The following is a 17,500-nucleotide window of genomic DNA, read 5'->3' as shown; positions in this document are numbered from 1 at the left end:
ATGGCAGGGAATTCATACAGGCAAGCATATTCTGCAAGTATATGATATGCATAGTAAAGTGTGTGTATATACACACACACACACACACACACACACACACACACACACACACACACACACACACACACACACGTGTGTGTGTGTGTGTGTGTTTATGGATAGACATTTCCCTCCGTGTGGACCTGTGCTGACGGGCATTTCCCTCCTCGCGTTTAGACCGATCGCAAGTTTCCCAACGTCGATTCACATTTAAGGGAAATATGCGATTAAGTCGTTAACATCGCCCATTTGCCCCTGATACTTACTTAGTACGCACGCACCATAAGACCTAGTCTTGAGTATGGTGCAGTGGTATGGCGTCTTAAAAAAGATATAGATGAACTAGAAAGAGTTACGAAGAAAGACTACAGAAAATAGGTCAAGATGTCAAGAAGTTGAGTTTCCCAAGCAGAACTATTGAAACGTGAAACACTCTTCCAAATAACGTTGAATCACATTAAAAAGTTATATGATATACTAAACTTAACTCTTCTCCCGTATTGAAACAACTAAGTAAGAACTAGGTAAGGTAAGAACGCACACACACACAGATATACAAACACATGTACACATTCACACACACATGTATATACAGTTTATATGTCGAACGTACTGTACACATATATCCTTTATGAAAAAAGTTTGCGTTCTCCTCTGCCGCTGATGATAAACGCCATTGCTGATATAATTCTCCTCTGGTGATGCTTTGTTTTCCATACATGTAGCATATACGCCAAGATACAAGGCCGGGTGTAGGGAATGCAGTGGCAGGAGCGAGGTCAGCGTATCAGGCACGGGCGCGGGGTCAGATGGGGAGAATTGAACACTGAAGCACTGGCTGTTCCGCAACGAACTGCTGGTTGGGGATAATAAATTGTGAAATTAGTACAGCAGCATTTAGCATTGGTACTACCAATGCTAAATTAATATTCTTCTGCATATGAAAGAAATAGTTTGTATATATGTGTGTGTGTGTATGACACCAGTAGCCCATCAATGAAGCGCAAAAGAAGAAAGATTTGATATAAAATTTCGGTTGGGTAAATGTCCGACTTCCGAGAAAATCTTTGCAAAATGAAGTCAAAAGGATTTCCTTCTGTTATTCACAGATCTTAACGTCTTCACACAAAATAGTCTTACACACACACACACAGACACGCACGCACGCACACACACACACACACACACACACACACACACACACATACACACGCGCACGCACGCACGCACGCACGCACGCACGCACGCACGCACGCACGCACGCACACACACACACACACACACACACACACACACATACACACGCACACACACACACACACATACACACGCGCGCGCTCACAAACACACACACACACACACACACAAACACACATCTCCAACAACACATACACACGCACATACATGTAAACCATATACTTATACAAGCCTCCACGTGCACAAACACACATACACACAAACTCGCACACACGAACCAAAAATATATCTTTAAATTTCCTCTGTCTCAGTGAGAGATGAAAGTCTGCAAAAATGCATCTCAGATTTCTCAAGACAAACACGAAACTGACTCTCAAGACGGGACATACAAATAACCCGATGAACACCTCGCCCCTTGCTTAATAAGGTCGTGAACTTGAATTGTTTTTATCTCGCGGGTACGTGTGACCTTGGGGCAGGGAGGCAGGGGGCCTAGTAGGCAGGGAGGCGGGGGGCGAGGAGGCAGGGGGACGAGGAGGCAGGGAGGCAGGGGAGCGAGGAGGCAGGGAGGCAGGGGGGCGAGGAGGCTGGGAGGCGGGGGGGCGAGGAGGCAGGGAGGCAGGGGGGCGAGGAGGCTGGGAGGCTGGGAGGGGGGGGGGGAGCGAAGAGAAGGAAAGGGGAGGAGGGATGGTCGGGCGTTGGGATGTGGGGGGGTGGAGGGGCGGGGAGAGGTAAGGGAGGAGAGGCGAGGAGAGGGAAAGGGAGGTGGGGAGGCGGGATTGTGAATGGAAAGGCAGAGGGAAGGGAATTTCTATTTTATTTTAAACTTTTGTCTTCTTATGGTACAGTTTGTTCGCTCCTTGTAGTTTTTGTTTACTTATGTACACTCGTACACATATACATCCACACATGTGCACATACACACAGTCACACACATATGCATATACAACTTATCGGTGTAGGTTAAAAAAAAATGGTGTTTGGCAAAATAGATGCATATCAGAAAATCTATACAAGATATAAAGTTGAACTGGTTTCCTTGACTATTTTTCAAGAACGTAATTTATATTTTATTATAAATACCTCATCATCTTGCATTACAACGGGCGTGTTATCAAGCCTTAACTCGTTATAAGCATTGAGTTCAGTTACCTGCCTCTGATTAAATGATGAAGTAAAAACGGGCTTGTCTGTGTGTAAATGTACACACACACACACACACACACACACACACACACACACACACACACACACACACACACACACACACACACACACATACACAAGCACACACGTATATATATATATATATATATATATATATATATATATATATGGTATAAAAAACCTACACTGTAAAACTAGATTTAATTGAACATTTTACAGTGTAGTGTTTTTATACCATAGTATCAACACGGTAGTGTGTTTTCTCCTTTCATATATATATATATATATATATATATATATATATATATATATTTGCATAATTTGGGTAAACGGTAGTGAGTGAGTCTGTCGTAGCTATGGTGGTGCGTTGAGAAGCACCAACAATTTCCTAACTCCGCCGGTGAAGCTGTTGGCGGCAAGACAGTGGTTTCTGCAGAAAGGCGTTAGTCAGAGCAACTGGTAGTCCCCGGCAGATGCAGAATATGCCTGGCGGAAATTTAGTCATACTGAACATACAACAGAAACAATATTCCTAGTTAGATGGAACTGCGGACAAAGAAAAAACATGGGTCAGTTTCGTGTAATATACGTACAGAGAGAGGCAGAGACAGAGAGACGGAGAGAGAGAGAGAGAGAGAGAGAGAGAGAGAGAGAGAGAGAGAGAGAGAGAGAGAGAGAGAGAGAGAGAGAGAGAGAGAGAGAGAGAGAGAGAGAGAGAGAGAGAGAGAGAGAGAGAGAGAGAGAGAGAGAGAGAGAGAGAGAGAGAGAGAGAGAGAGAGAGAGAGAGAGAGAGAGAGAGAGAGAGAGAGAGAGAGAGAGAGAGAGAGAGTGTCTGTAAGGGAGATGTATATGTATATGCACATTTACAGATAGACAGATAGATTGATAAATAAAGAGATATTTGTATGTGTGTGTTTGTGTGTGTCTGTGTTTATGCATACGTATGCAATATAAATGCGCAGTATAAATAGAGGTGAATATTTATTTTCTTTGCATTAGTTTCCCCTTCAGGAATAATAGCCATTCTTTTAGAGCAGTAATGGGGTAACTAAGGATTTTATTGCAACAAAGAGATAAATTAGAGAAACTTCTTTTTAGCGCAAATTATGCTCTAAATGGTATCGATATTTATAAATGAAAGAATTTATTTTCTATTTTTTTCATTATGACGGAATTATGAAAAAACGTTATCTTCATGAGGTTCTCTTATATTTGCGTTAGCTATGTATTGGCAAAAGTTGTAATAAATATAAAGGGAAAAAACAGCAAGACTTTATAAATATGTAAGAAGGAGATGATATCTACATATTATAGGATTCACTAACTGAGCCAAACATTTTTATGCTAACTATAGCACAACCGAGGAAGGATTCAAAATGCTATTTTTGTCATATTTTGAATAATGCTTTTGAAATTGAATGTAGGTCAATAAAAGCATGAAAATATTTTTTATATCAAAATATTGCTTTCTTGAATAAAAAATGAAGAAAAGGGAACATACTTTTTTCATAACCCAACAATACAGCTAAATGAAAAACATCAGAATAAAACACATACATACAACATCAAATTGCAACAATTACCATGTACTATTACAAAAAATATAACCTTCAACCCCAATAAAAAAAATAATCTCACAATCTCAAAAGAATTAAAATAATAGAATCTAGCGAAAAAAGCAAACGTAGCGAAAACAGCTGAGTTGTCGACTTGAGCGAGCGAGAAGCCTCCGCATGTCCACTCACGCCGGGAACATGGACGAGAAGGACAGGTGAGCAATACCCTTCTTTATCGTATAATATCTCCTTCATCTTTACTCTTGGGTTGTTGATTATACGGTTATAGTGTGCTTAGATGTGATGTCTTTTTGGTGGAATAGGTTGTAGGTAATGAAGACTTGAGGAAGATTGATATTATGTAAGGAAAGTTTGGTATAGTGTGTAGGGTACGGTAACAACAGTTGTATTCGACATGTAATGTCTATAAATCTATACGAATAGTTTTCGGGGAGAAATTTACATGTTTCAGAGTGTGTACTGAATAGATACTTACGATCAGTAGTATTTTATTAACGAATCTGTTAAAATTCGACCATGTGGCCATGTGGCGTTCGTATTCATCTTGCAAATCTGTAGTTTCTCTTATTAGATTTTATTTCGTTACTTAAACGAGAACAGTACAAAAACGGATATTAAGTAGATAGTTTTCATATTGTGCCTTGTATTTGTATCCATAGTAATTTTACGAAATTACTCTTACGCTTTCCTTCACTTGGATTATGTATCTCCTCTGCTTCGTTATCCATGTAAGAAGCAGTGTGAGGCTGCGCGCGAGATCGTGGGACCGGAATGGCTTGTGCGAATTATCCCCTCGGTGTGGAGGTTGGCCATTCGCTCGCATACGGAGGCTTTCTGCAGTTTGGAAGTTGCTTTGGGCGTTGTCTATGGGGTGGACGGGGATAAGGGTGATTTTGAGTTTATGGAATACTTTTATAGATGTATTTAGGCATACTTCAAGGTTTTAGTAATGGCTTGAATCTTGTGGAACATTTCATAATTTTGGAACAATTATTTTTTTTTCTTTCTTCTCTCTCGTTTGATAAAATGCTGTTCGTATCATTTGAAAAGGCGCAAATAGTTATACCCAGTCTTTGTAGATGCATTAGAGGCTAATCTATATTCTTGAAATAATTGTGAAATGGGTACGAGATGCATCTAGGCTAATGATGGAAAGGGGAGTTGAATACCACTAATCGATTACCAGGTATTGCCTTTTGCCTTACCTGGCTTGTCTATAGTGGCAGAGGAATAAAAGGGTTTCCAGCGGAACCTGATGTCATCATCTTGGGTCTTCCTAGAAAATCCTGACAGGCTTAGCACATGGTTAAAACCTGGGAACTTTTCTATTACTTTGATAGCCTTTACAGTTGTATGATTGTTTCATTCTTAGTCTATTTATTGAGCATATTTCTAGTCCAGTTAAATGATTCGGCAATTGCATTAATGTATGTCTTGCCAAGTTGTTAATTGTGTTGATATTTTCAGATATTCCAGAGGCTTGGTCTGGAGGATGAATGCCCATGAACCAGGTAAGAATTGAAGGTTACCATGTATATTTTAACCCATTTGTGACGGGGAAGTGAAAAAAATGGAGAAAATGCTATGCTTTTTTGTCTGTCTCCACATAGATGGCTCTGCCTTACTTTATTTCACCTGTCCTTGAATTGGTTGAAAAATTTATTATTTACTAGTGTTATGAATATTGATGGTGTTAGTTTTGTTAAACATTATAATTACTGTTATAGACATTAACAAAAGAAGGGTAAATGGGGAGACAGGCAGCACCTGTAACTGGCTCATTGTTTACTTAGTACAGGTGTAGCCATCTGTGTAGAAACGATTTAAACAAGGAAACTCGGTGGGCATGTCATGGATACGTGACATGCCCGTCGCGAATGGGACAAGTCCCACTTATCGATTACCAGGTATTGCCCTTTGCTTTATCTGGCTTGTCAATAGTGGCAGAGGAAAAGAGGGTTTCCAGCGGAACCTGATGTCATCATCTTGGGTCTTCCTAGAAAATCCTGACATTACTAAATACCAGTCTAGTATAATAATGTGCTTTATGTACACTTGTTATGTGAGAATTGTAAGGGATTGTTTTGTACTCCAAAAATTCTTTAATATCTATTTTTTTTTTTTTTTTTTTTTTTAGATTAAATCTGAGGTGGGAGAAGGAATTGAATTCAGGTTAGGGAGGCTGAGTAACTTTGGGAAATGATATGGGAGATAGTTGGTGTAAAATGCAAGAGGGCAGTGCATATACCTTACACCAATGCCTGTTTCAGTTCATGGGTGTTCTTAGTATTTCATTAAAAATTCTAGAACTACCAGCTTTTAATAATTGCTGAGCCTTCATGTACCATACTGGGTTTTTTCATGCTTTTTACCTTTATTTTCAGGATTGGCAGAATGTTCCTGAAGTAAAGTGTTAGGATTATACAACGCTAACAAGATGGCATAGTTCCTACTTCCCCAAAGTTCCGTCTAGGCATTGGTAAGTTCCAATTTGGCAGGGACCAAGTTATTGATGCAATATGGTAAGAAAAGGATGTATATTAAATAAAGGGAATGTATGGAAGGCTACATGTTAAAAGGTTTTGCATTTCAAAAATTGCAATTTGCAACTTCAATAAAATGGTGTAAAATTTTTCCTCGTAAGGAAAAGCAAGTGGGATACTTTGGCTATTATATATTGACTGATGAAATAGGAGGGTTCGCAAATTTTGTCTGAAATTTCATGATAGAATTATCTCCTGCCTGTCTGATTTTTTAATAAAAATTTAGAGACTTGTATTTTTATATGTAGCAACATAACGTTAATCCATTTTCTTAAATTCCAGATATGAGGCAGAGCATGGAATTTCCCAAGGTAAGCATGTTTAAGTATTGCAGTAACATTGTTGAGTCAAGTGATGAGTATTTACAAACTAGAGTCTCCGAATTTGTGTGAGGACAACATTATTCTGAAGAAAATTTAACTAGGTAAATAAATAACCTTTTTGCCAGTGTTCCCTTATTTAAATCTTTTCTAATTACAGGATCTGCCCATGTGGAATGGAATAGTTCACCAACATTCAACTTTGTACTTGAATCTTCAATACATTTGAGAGATTTTGTAAGTCGAAGTTCCATTATTTCAGCAAAATGATACATGAGATTAAATGATGACATTAAGATAGGGACATATGATAAAATGTGATTATTTATCAGTGGGAATCTCTCTGAATATAATCTGGGTATCCATGTTTTGTTTAGAAGAAATCGTCTTACGGCAACCTATGTTTACAGATGACAAGAGGACTTTCCCTGAACTGCTTAGAGAGGATCTTTTCAATGTTCCAACTCCTTAAACCAACTAACCCATCACTGCCAGGTGAACAGAAATCCCTGAGCATGGTAAACTCTGATTTCTGGCAACAGCCAGACACAAGGCGCGGGAGTCTGACCTCGAGCTGAACATCCCGCTCCACATGCTCTGGCACATTGCCGTGCGTACAGGCGTACCCCGCAGACCAAGTGGTTTATGATGCCGATACATGGGACCCTTCTGGGTCAGGTTGAAAGGTAATGTTGGTTTATGCCAAGCTTATTCTTTTTGATAATGGATGAACTACCATGATGACACTAAGATAGGGACATATGATAAGTGTGATTATTTATCAGTGGGAATCTTTCTGAATGCATTATGAAGAAAGAATGAAAACTGTATTAGTGAATCTTGCTTATGTATTATGTATTTTACTTTCAGAAAAGCTGAATACTCGTAAGGACCATGATTGCTTAAGTAAAGGTAAGTTCTTTGCCAATGTTCTGCTAAAGTAACAAATAAAAACCCAGTATGATGACAATAAGATAGGGACATATGATAATTGTGATTATTTATCGTTGGGAATCTCTCTGAAATAACATTTAAAAAAGGTGATGTGCATATTTGATTGCGTTTGCTTATAAACCATATTACTTTCAGGTTGTGGATGCATAGTGGTCATCTGTGGAGCAAACCCATGAAAGTCAACATGGAAAGTTTCTTCCTTCAAAAGGTGTAGCTTATTTGGAATTCAGTTAAGACCTAATGAAGTTGCTACTTACTCCCACCTACCTGCTGACCAGTACAAGTTTTGGAGGAAAGGTAAATGACCTTACTGATCATGGTATAAACTGCTACCTGCCAAACTGGCTCATTATGATGACAAAAAGATAGGGACATATGATAACTATGATTATTTATTGTTGGGAATCTCTCTGAAAGCACTTGATCTTGCAATGAATAAGGTGTGTGAAGCTATTTATGTAATAGAACAAACTTTTGCAGACACTGGGGGGAAATCAACACTTGAATATGCACAAGAGAAACCTTCGCTTAGCAGTCTTGTTTGGGCTAAAACCAGATGCTGAAACCTACGTTTCAAAATGAAACGTGGAAAGTGAATATTCTTGCTTTAACAGTCCCTTCATGTCAGCAGCTCTGAGCATAGGTAAGTTTGTTACTTTTTAAGATGTGTGATTAGTCTTTAATAAGAAATGTGTACAACTTTTTATTTTTCACTAGTTCATTCAAAGTTTACTTAAATTTGATGCTAGATTTATTAATCTACTTACCAATTTTCAAGTTTATAGAAATGAAAGGTTGATATAGTATGCACATGTCAGCATCTGGTGTGATAAAACTGCTATCCAGATTTTTTATTTTGTGCAAGATAAAATCTGATCCCCCGTTTGAGCAAGCCAATCTTGCTGCAACACTTAGTATCAGAAACATGAATATTTTTCAACATGAATATTTTAAAAGTTTAAACCTTCTGTATGTGGTGTGTATTTGATTTTAATTTTTGGTTAATGCTTCCAGATCCAACCCAGTTACGTGTGCATAGCTGAAAAGGGGCATTATAAGGTTTGTTAGTTGTATGTTTAAACAAGTTTTGAAATTTTTGACATGATGCTTTACACTATCTTTCGGCTGACTGCCATTGATGATAACTTAATTTACTGAACAATGACTTTGTATCATTGTACTACTTTCAAGTATGGAATTCTATAGCCCGTTAATTTCTAGGTTTCAGATGGAACCTCCTTGACACGCCTACATCCAGTTGCTGGAGATCCTGGAAATGGGACACAAGGGAGAGTGGATGGAGCACTGACGTGGTCTTGGCTACTCAATGCTGAGAGCTGGAATTTCCCACTGGTTGGAATGGTTTTATCAAAGTTTAGGGAACAAATTTCCTAGAGTTGGGTTGATTCTGTGAATGAATTTTCTTAATAAAGGTATTCCTGTTATGCTTGCTTGCTTTTTGTCCTGCCTAGAAAATTGATTTGGATGTTACAATTAAAAATTGAGTTTAAACTTGGTGAATATTTGAGTATTTAACAGCCTAAAATCAAGACTAGAAAACCAAAATTGACTTTTTCTACATTCAAACTTGAAGGCAATTTAAATTTTTGTTTGGTTTCATTTGAATGTTTTATAGACTAAAGAAAAAAAACTTAAAATCGTATCCGTGAAGGACAAACCCATAGGAAAGACCCCCCGCCCCCCAAAGCCCCACGCCTTTGTAGAAGTTGTTTATTTTACTTCCATATTTTTCACATCAATCCCATGCCCATGGTTGACTGATAAGGATCCATTGCTGGGATCATACTTGCCTGCCTTGGGGCTTCACCCCTCGACTAGTCCATATTGCACGGTCTTTACCCTTCCCCTTCGTTTCCTTCTCTAACCATATAACTAGGAATTTCCTAAGGTGTGAGAGCGGTGTTGAACGGATAAGAGGCCTCTGTACCAGTCATGAACGGCCAGGAGTGGCCACGGGCACGGTGCTTAACTGTTCTGATTTGCCGTTGCCCCTCAAGGGATTATTTCTCCCGAATATATCCCAAGGCTTAACTTGGACTTTCTACCATTTAAGTTAAAGGTTTATAAGCACACCCATCAGTCCCGAACTCCAGCCAACAATCTTAGTATCCCGTGGAACTTTACCCCCCCCCCCAAAAAAAAAAAAAAAAAAAAAACGTAATAAAATTTCTTCGAATGGGAGGAGCCAAGAATCTGCGTTAGACACAAACGAACAAGGACCTAAAGGCAAGACTTACAACAGACCCCCCCCGAAAAAAATCCCCCCCCAACCGCCGTGTTTCCCTACCGGCCCCAGGACCCCCTCCCGATCGTTCTACTTGCCGAGCTGGACCCCTACCCAGTCGCCGTATTTCCCTATCAGAGGCTTCGCGCCCCGAACCCTCTCACACTAGTTTTTACAGTAATCTCGTTACATATGTTAGTTCGCCTGTACCCTCCAGAAATGTCTCCTGGGGTGTTGATTAGGATGGATACTACTAGTCGGCATTGAGGAGGGGGTATTAGTTGTAGTGTTCAGAGCCGTGGTCAAAGGAGAGCCTGGGGTCAGGGAATCGGGCGATCTTGAATTGGAGCTATTTGATGAAAAGGCAATTGCCTCTAATAATGGTATGGTTAATGGTTATTCATTGTTGGCCATGATAAGCCTGGAGTATGTTGGGGAGAGAAATGGTCCACCCCTCAGGGTCCCTTGAGGGGTAAGGGCTAGACCACTAAAGCAGGGGAATACCGTGCCCATGGCTCCCTCAGGCCGTTCAGGACTGGCACAAAGTCAGCCTTTCATCCTCTCAGCACGGCTCTCACACCTTAGGAAGTGGATAGTAGAAGGGGTTGGTGAAGGGGCAAACGAAAAAGTAGGAGGGGGGAAAAAAAAAAAAATGCAAAATTTGTTGAGTCAAGGGCTGAGTCCCAAGGTTGGAGTTCCCCAGTCCCAGTCTCCGCCTCCTAACCCCCCCCACGACAACAACGGGCAAGGGATTGGGGGGGGGGGGGGTCGTAGACATGACAATGTAATGGTTAATGGTTAAAAGCAAAATAAATGTGCTAGACATCTAAGGTCATATAGCACTATAGTTAATGTTTGTGAAGGATGGTTGGGTTAGTGATCAGTTGTTAAAGCTTGGTTAAGGAATTGGTGAGTGAATGGGTGACATGACAATGTAAACATTAGGGGGGGAGGTCATACCAACCCCCCCCCCAGTCAATGCCAGAATTGATGGCATCTAAGCCACCCTACCAAACACTGCCGTTCCACAGCCCGATACCCTCTATGTGCCCCACCTGGTCATAATCTATCAAACGCGCGCGTGGCGGCTTCCATGATGTGTTTTACAGGGGCTGTCCTACCTACAAGTTTGAATCTGAAGTGGCAAGTCAGATTCAAACTTGGCCTCACTTTACGCGTATCCAGACAGGAAGCACTCCAACAATTTCTGCCTTTCCCCTTTCGTCCCAAGAAGGTTTCTCACCTCCCCCAGCATCTTTCTTGTCCCACCTCTCCCAGTCAAATAATTTTGCCATTCTAAATCCCGACACCCCAATCTCCACTACTATTTCAATCACTACATCCCGGTCCCATCCTCTCTATGAACCTCTCCCTCCATCCCTCAAACATCTGCCCCCCCCCCCCCCCCCAAGAAAACCTTTGTTTCTCCGATCTTCCCAACCGACACCACTGTAGAAATTCTCCAAGACATTCAAAACTATCTAACTATGATCCAAAATAACATGCCTACATCTCATCCTCCAATGTTTCTACTTCCATTCCTTGTACACTCATAGTAACTGCCAACATCCATACATCGCCATTCTCATGTTCCCCCAACACACCTTTCCACTCCCTCCCAACAGTCCGCTTCCCCTGCATATGGCCCTTTGACACAACAACCCCCTTCTCTGGATTCTTTCCCTCCTGAGATCCTCCCAGAAACTAATCTCATTGCCTGAGACCCTTCTCTCCTTTGCTAATCCTTACCTTACCCCAGACATTCTTACAATATTCCACACATCGACCTTTGACAACTTGTAATTTAATAATCCCTACCTTCAACTGCTAAACGACTGACATAATCGACTAACCTTCCCTCTTCACGCTTTTCACCATTACACCTTTCTAGTGATTTTGAGGTCTAGCGCACGTGTAACCATTAACCATTGCAGGTTTTTTTTTTTTTTTTTTTTTTTTTAGGTGCCACAGACACCCTGAAACCAAGCTGTTTTTTTTCTTGTTCGATCTGTTGTCGTGGAGGTGAGGGGGGGGGGGGGGGGGGGTGAGGCAGGACACGGAGAATTGGGCCCAATGTGAGGGATCACCCCTGCCTTGGACCTCAGCCCTCTACTCCACTATTTTTGTATGGTCTTTTCTCCTTCCTTTTCCTTCTTCATCCCCTTAGTATGTCCACTTATCCTACTCATGTCTACCCTTTTCGCCACCATTTATAATGCCTTATGACCTTTTATGTCTGGCACATTTATATTTGACCAACCATTCTGGGAATCCAGAGAGATCACCTTAAAAAAATCTTACCCGGGGGCTTCGCATATCCGAGCCCCAACCCTATCGCTATATTTTGAATACGCCGCTAATCTTGGATGGCGCGGCAGAACATATTCAATACATACGGATTGGAACCTATGACGAGAGGACGACCCAAATTAATACTAACGCCAGTTTGGTTGCAGGAAAAAAAATAGTGCCATGGGGGTTCCCGACGATTGCATCACATATAGCAAGAAAGGAGCATTTATTTACTGAAATTTCTGCCGCACCAGCATCTAATGTCATTAGCGCCTTGTACAAAGTATAGCTATAGGTGCCGAGCCCCAGGGTTATTTTTTTTTTTTTTGTTCAAAGGCGAGGTTTGTGGATTTCCATAATGGTAACTGGTAAAAAACAAAGGAGACAGACATCAATAGTCCCACAGCATTATGACAAAGTATTGAGGGGCAAGACTTACCTGATTAGGATAAGTGGACAGAAGGGATGAAAAGAAGGAAAATAAAAGGGAAATGACCCTTCAAAATTAGGGTAGTACCCTACACTGGGCCTCCATCTCCGCCACCTAAGCACCCCGCCCCCCAACAACGAGCAAGGGATTAGGGGAGGAGGAGGGAGCAAATATGCCTACCACAGTCACGGGTTATAAAGACTTTACATTAACTGCACGTGAAGATGTGCATCAGGCAATGATAACAGGCATAGACAGTGGACGGATTACTATTTATTGAAGATCTTTTCTGCCACGTCAACACCTATAGTCATTGGCGGCGTATTCAAAACGCAACAGCGCGAGGCTTGAGGGTAAAGCCCCCAGTTAAGGAAGGGGTATACGACATGAAAAGGTCACAAGGCGCTATGGTAACGTAGCGTAGCGAAAGAGCTTGGAATGAGAGTGATAAGGCAAAGTTACAGGTTGAATAGTAATGGAGCATTGTTTGGTTGTGAAATGGGTTGAGTGGAGCTGATGGGATATAGTGCAAGGGAAAGGTTATTTGAAGGGGGAGTTATGGGAGTAGGGAGCATCAAAGTATTGTGGGGAAATTTGCTAAAACCGAGTTTAACGGTTAGGATTAAGTGGACAAGGCAATAAAGAAAAAAAAAAAAAAAAAAAAAAAGGGACCCAATGGGCTCAAGTATTTTTTTTTTTTTTTTATCTGATAAAGTAAATGTTACTAATAGTAACAAGTTTCAAGACAGTTTTCTACATGGCAATCAATTTCATAATTTTAATTTTGCTTGTAGGTCACTTATGGTTCCAGGGGACACAGCCTGCAGACCATGAACAGGACACCCTGGGCTTATTTCATCAACTACACAACGGAAAAAGGTCGCAAGCAATAATTATGACAAAGGACTTGCTTCACAACTAAAATGACATCCTTGGCCTAGAGGCTTTACAACATAGGTTTGGGAGGATTAAGACTCAAACTGTATCAAATTATATATATTTTTTCCCAACAGTAGACAAGTACAGAACAGGTTACCACTGTTGCCGAAACATCTGAAAAAGAAAAAAAAAATTGGTTGGCAAAATTAATCTTAAAAAAAAAAATCTACATCAATTTCTTTTCATCAGTAAGAAAAAATATTCATCAATGGCAATCAGCCGAAAGATAGTGTTAAGCATCATTTAAACTAATAAAAAATACCCCTTACATGGTCATCTAAATACACGTAATAACCAGGATTACAAAGCATGTCAATAAAAGGACTTTTACAATGAGGTTAGGCCTTTATAAAAAAAAAAAAAAAAAAAAAAAAAAATCAATACAACTAATCCAGATACTGACATGCTTACAATGTAATCACTTCAAATTCATATAAATATATCTTAACTCACCAAGTATCAATTTACAGAAACTGAATTCTTATGACACCATCTCAGTAATGTTCCCTAGTAAATTAGAGTCCAAGACATTTTGAATGAAAAAATCTTACCTCATGAAATTACAGGAATAGTCCCATACTCAAGGAGACCAGCAACTGCAATCTGAAAGAAAAAACGAGCGTTAGTAAATGGTTAAACTGCTTAAGAAGGTGGATACGAAAGTCTAACAGTGTATCACATTTCCTGAGGTAGATGTCCAAATCATCTACCCACAGTAGGTCATGAGATTTTTCTTTACCCCAATTTACTGACCAGAACTTCTACTTAAGAAAACCCTGTGGATGAACTGGGGCAAGTGGAATACATTTGATCAAACAATATTCAATCATTTGTAGGCTTTTGTCAAAATGGGTTTCAGAAAATTGAAAAATTACAAGAAATTTTACTCACTAAAAACAGTGCAGAGCTATGGAGCATTGCTGCATCACATCCGCATTTCAAGGTTGATCATCTCCATCTGCAAAAGAATGCAAAACAGTCAAAAGGTTCCATACACAAGTCATGTATACAAGTAATCAAATTCGGTCAGCCAGGCAGGAGATATTTCATCACATATTTCAGTTTAAATATTGCGAACCTTCTCCATTTTCATCCTTCCAGTCGTTACAAGGAATCAAAGTAGGTTTCTTTCAGAACTTCATTTTCTTACCTGTATGTGGGGATTACAAAGGGCCAACTTCAGTATGGTGGTTTTCTGAAGTTAATCCCAGAGACTTCAGAGTTTAAATTTCCCTTGAAAAACTTTGTTAACAAGGGTCCTCACTTCGCACAGCTCACCCTGGAAAGGTTTGAATTTTAATTAATTTAGGATTTAATTAGATATTTTTGGAAGAAAACCTAAATCAATGCAACTGTGCAAGGGTTATCAGAAGAGACCTTGATAACTAACAGGATCTGCTGGTAACCCTCAATTTATCTTGCCACTTTTATACAACAGGAGAACATGAAATAGGTTTCTTCTGCCCTTTGAGAATGGCGTACATGCAAACTGAGCTTATATAGAAACAAGAAAAGTATTGTAGAACCAAAGATATCTTGCCTGATAATGTGCAACTGATGGGGGAAGGCAGTCCATTTATACTTCTCAGAATTCTGCACCATCTAGCAAATTCCAAGATGTCCTGAAGATGAAAACCGTTATGGATTAGCACAGTAACTCCAAGAAGTAATCTATCTAATGAATAAAATAGAATCTTCTGTTGGTGTTATCTAGGAAGAACCAAGATACTGGATACAAGGCTCCGCTGGTAACACTCATTTCTCTACCACTCTTGCAAAAGTAAGCAAACACAGGTAATACCTACTGATCGAGAGTGGCACAAATAAAAACAAAGAACATTACTAGATAATCAAGTCAATTACCATATTCACTTCATTTAAGATATATTTAAGCTTTTTAAATTTTAAGAATTACTGTAAATTTTATTTCAAATCTATTTAATCAGATGGGCAACATTAAACCTTTCCTCTGGGCCACAATTTAGGCCAGTTTAAGGGAGGAAAGTAAAGTAGTTTATGATGTAATGGTTTCCCCAAATGCATTTCCTGACCACTGTTTAGTTATTAGAATGTATGCATGGTCACTAAGAAGCACCATGAGGCATCCTTTAGATCAGACTAAGTATTAACTATTTTAATACTTTCCTTCAGAGTCAAGACTAGTGTAACACTTCAGGATTAGTCTATGCTCATACCTTAGTCAAAAGATAAGCTAGATGAAAAGAATATTTGTATTTACCTTCATCCTAGTGAGGTCTTGCCTTTTTCCGAAACCAGGATTACACTCCCCTGTAAGTGGAAAAACTATTTAGACGTTTTAATTTGCCAACACAGCAGCAGCAACTGAATTATCCAATATCAGATAAAAATTGTCCTCACACAGATTCAGAGACTCTAGTTTGTAATATTCATCATATTCACTTTATGAATATACCCCAATAACATTTACAAAAGCAACCAACATCCTCTAAAGAAAACGTTTACTTCCTAAATCTGAACTTTGCACCATCAAGATTCTTACCTTTCTTCAGGCCAAGTATCAAGAGCCTTCTAGGTAACGACCAAATCCGCTGTAAATAAAAAATACAAGTATATTAGCCTACTGTAATATGACTAGACAAGGAACATCCAAGTCAGATTTTGTTTTTCAGTGTTAAAAATTGTCCTCACATTCTTCAGAGACTCTAGTTTGTAATATTCATCATGATAAAGAATTTTAATAACTTCTAATATCGATTACTTTAATGCCAAACCACTTGTGCATCCTTACCTTTTCAAGTCACATGAAAGTTAAATACAAGGCTTCATTACTGAAAGGGGAAAGAAAAGGGGAAAATGTTAATACCATAAACAACAACAACATTTTTAAAGTGTTTACTTCTATTCTCAGCTTCTACTTCCTCCTCACATAGTTTCGGAGACTCTAGTTTGTTGTGATTCATCATTCAATAACTAGATTTAAAAATATTTGAACAAATAGTAAAACTGGTTAATGGAGAGCAAAATGTCATTCCTATATCATAAATCTCATGTAGGAAGGAAGAAAAAAAAAAAAAAAAAAAAAAAATAAGGGGGGGGGGGGGGAAGCAGCAAACCAGGTTATATATTTTAAAACATGTTCAACATCTTGTCTAAAACCTTGTCAATCTGCCTCATTCCCTCACCTTTCAACCACAAACTATCTGGGTTACCACTTCCCAAGATTTTTTCCCTGACAAATAACAGCATGGAATTACACCCACACCACTCTTCCCATCTACAACATGGTAGAAAAAACTAAACCCTCTGTTCTAGTCTTCCTCCCACTTGGCTGCTTGAAAACATTATTAAGTTGTCATCTTTCCATCACATCAGCCAATGGTCTCCTTCCCAGCCATGGTGCCAATATTCAAAGTTGTTAATCTCACCTCAATACTTTCACTGTTCCTCTTCTTCCACTGCGACTGGATGTGCCGTCGCAATCTGCTATGCTCGGCAGACCCATAGTTCCTGCTGGGACTTTGCTGGCCTGCGGCACTGGAGAACCCAGAACTTGGTTGGGAGTTTTGGGGCATGAATGGCATTTTGTCTAGCGTGGGACTTGTACCAGATGTCACCTATGCTTGGGATCCGCTAAACACTACCTGCAATAAAGATAAACATCAGTTTTCAATATCTAATAGTAAAGCGGTTTGTGGTTTTGTTTTAAAAGTTATTACAGATTCCAAATCTATGTTCCATAGCTGAAAAAAACTACTTTTACTGATAAGGCAGCCTTAGACACTATGGGTTACTCTCCCAACACTTGGAAAGAAAAA

At 39.6% G+C, this 17,500-nt stretch overlaps 3 long non-coding RNA genes across 3 annotated transcripts in view; 1 reads left to right on the top strand and 2 right to left on the bottom strand.

Moving 5' to 3' along the window:
• The first annotated feature begins 4,112 nt into the window (after positions 1-4,112).
• LOC125037369 lies at positions 4,113-9,242 on the top strand. The gene is made up of 11 exons (XR_007115969.1): positions 4,113-4,174; positions 5,448-5,491; positions 6,365-6,459; positions 6,806-6,834; positions 7,004-7,080; positions 7,254-7,529; positions 7,714-7,755; positions 7,933-8,094; positions 8,278-8,440; positions 8,812-8,856; positions 9,019-9,242. It is a non-coding gene; the product is annotated as an uncharacterized LOC125037369 (long non-coding RNA).
• Positions 9,243-13,745: 4,503 nt separating this feature from the next.
• LOC125037426 lies at positions 13,746-14,985 on the bottom strand. The gene is made up of 4 exons (XR_007115974.1): positions 14,854-14,985; positions 14,595-14,661; positions 14,255-14,306; positions 13,746-13,817 (listed from the first exon to the last, which is right to left on the bottom strand). It is a non-coding gene; the product is annotated as an uncharacterized LOC125037426 (long non-coding RNA).
• Positions 14,986-15,237: 252 nt separating this feature from the next.
• The window catches only part of LOC125037425, a 3,248-nt gene continuing 985 nt past the window's right edge, over positions 15,238-17,500 (bottom strand). The window contains exons 2-6 of the long non-coding RNA XR_007115973.1: positions 17,111-17,326; positions 16,474-16,513; positions 16,225-16,273; positions 15,943-15,992; positions 15,238-15,325 (exon numbers count right to left, since the gene is read on the bottom strand). This is a non-coding gene — a long non-coding RNA (uncharacterized LOC125037425). The remainder of the gene's footprint in view (positions 15,326-15,942; positions 15,993-16,224; positions 16,274-16,473; positions 16,514-17,110; positions 17,327-17,500) is intronic.

The sequence above is a fragment of the Penaeus chinensis genome, chromosome 23, assembly GCF_019202785.1.
Source record: "Penaeus chinensis breed Huanghai No. 1 chromosome 23, ASM1920278v2, whole genome shotgun sequence".
NCBI classification, from domain to species: domain Eukaryota; kingdom Metazoa; phylum Arthropoda; class Malacostraca; order Decapoda; family Penaeidae; genus Penaeus; species Penaeus chinensis.
Note: the sequence above shows the minus strand (reverse complement) of the source record. Positions and strands in the feature narration are given on the sequence as shown.